The sequence below is a fragment of the Colobus angolensis genome, unplaced genomic scaffold, assembly GCF_000951035.1.
Source record: "Colobus angolensis palliatus isolate OR3802 unplaced genomic scaffold, Cang.pa_1.0 Scaffold176, whole genome shotgun sequence".
Lineage (NCBI taxonomy): Eukaryota > Metazoa > Chordata > Mammalia > Primates > Cercopithecidae > Colobus > Colobus angolensis.
Window position 1 is genome coordinate 3,911,216 of NW_012114888.1, and position 1,831 is coordinate 3,913,046.

General features: G+C 49.1%; 1 pseudogene; it reads right to left on the bottom strand.

Moving 5' to 3' along the window:
• Window positions 1-780: 780 nt before the first annotated feature.
• On the bottom strand, window positions 781-1,585 carry LOC105509469 (annotated as a pseudogene).
• Window positions 1,586-1,831: the final 246 nt, after the last annotated feature.

The window sequence follows — 1,831 nt, forward strand, 5'->3', positions numbered from 1 at the left end:
TCCGTCTCAAAAAGAAACAAACAAACAAACAAAAAACCCATTCTCTTATATAACCAAAATATAGCCATCAAAATCAGGAAACAATGTAATATGTTGTTACCACCTAATCCTCAAACCCCATCATTCAAGTTTTATCACTCGTCTCAATAATGTCCTTTAGTCAGGCATGGTGGCTCACATCTGTAATTCTAGCACTTTAGGAGCTAATACTTTTGAAGGTTAGAAGCCTGTTATTTTGTAGCATGTCCCTCAGTTTGGGTTTGTCTGATGTTTCCTTGTGGCTAGGTCAGGTTCTGCATCTTCTTCTTTTTTTTTTTTTTTTTCCTTCCACAAGTATTTATTGATCTTGCTGCATACCAGGCCCTGGGCTGAGGACACAACCATGAATGAAGCATGGTCCCTGCCACCACAAGGTCCTCTTCACTCACACACACACTGAGGACTACTGCTTCATCACCCTTTCAGAAGCAGCTGAATGGGGCTATGTAAGAACTCATGGATGAGAGCAGAAGGTGACCACCAATAGGTCACTGAACTCCCCCAAGAAAACTGTTGAGTCGCACACATGTCCAGTTTTCCAGGTCCAAGACATACAGCAGCACTACTTCATAATAGCCACCAGGGGCGGAGCCAGGAAGAACCAGAGGGAAACAGGGTTTTCTCACATGAAGGAAGAGCAGCCTGCATCACTTAATGGTTGTCCTGAGTTAATGGAGGACAATACATGGAACACGTTCTAGTACGTCAGCCCAACCCAACTGCACTGAGGTGAGGGAGCAGGCAGAAGACAGGAGTGTGCATGTTGGCAAGAGGGGCAGAGGGCACTCAGGGATTCTTAGTAAGTACAACTGACTAAAGTGTTTTTGTGTAGAAGGAAGAATTGAGCTGCAGCCAGGCGAACACAGAGCGCCCCCCTGCCAGGAGCTCATGCTGAAGCAACACAGTAAGTCCCCGAGAATCTTGAATCTGTGAACATCGCCCAGACAGAACAGGCATGCAGGCAACACTTGGAATGCACATGAAACACACTTTGGCCTCTGGTGGCCCAAACAAGTCTGAGTGGGCACAGAAAGGCCAATATCTTGGCTAGGAGCCACCATTCAAGTGTAGGAGAGCAAGTTGAAGTCATAAAAGCCATCCACATCAAAGTGGCCGATCCTTGCGGAGGTGTGACTGGCCCAGATCATCTCTGTCAGTCCCACATCTGCTGCACCTTGGAGTATACCCTGCTGGGGTCTGGGAGCCCCTCATGGAGGAGTGCAGGTTGTTCACAGGGCACTGGGGGAGAGAGCCACTTGGGGGAGATCATGGAGGGGCTCTTTGGTCCCTGCTGATAGATCTGCAGCTCCTCCACTGTGAAAGACAGCCACAGTGGTGATGGTTGCCGCAGAATCAGGCGTAGCTCCGATACTCTGGCCATGTCACACAGTATCTGATACTTGAAGAGCGACACATATTCCTGGGCTCCTTCCTCACTGTGCGGGTCAGGCATCAGACAGTACTCCTGTAGTCAAGTCACCCACTTGGCTGGTGTGTGTGCTGAGGTGTGCTGACAGACACGGACGCTCAAAAAAGCTGTGTAGTAATTCTTTTTTTTTTTTCTTTTCGAGACGGAGTTTTGCTCTTTTTGCTCAGGCTGGAGTGCAATGGCGCGATCTCGGCTCACCACAACCTCCGCCTCCCAGGTTCAAACGATTCTTCTGCCTCAGCCTCCCGAGTAGCTGGGATTACAGGCATGCGCCACCACCCCAGCTAATTTTGTATTTTTAGTGGAGACGGGGTTTCTCCATGTTGGTCAGGCTGGTCTTGAACTCCCGACCTCAGGTGATCC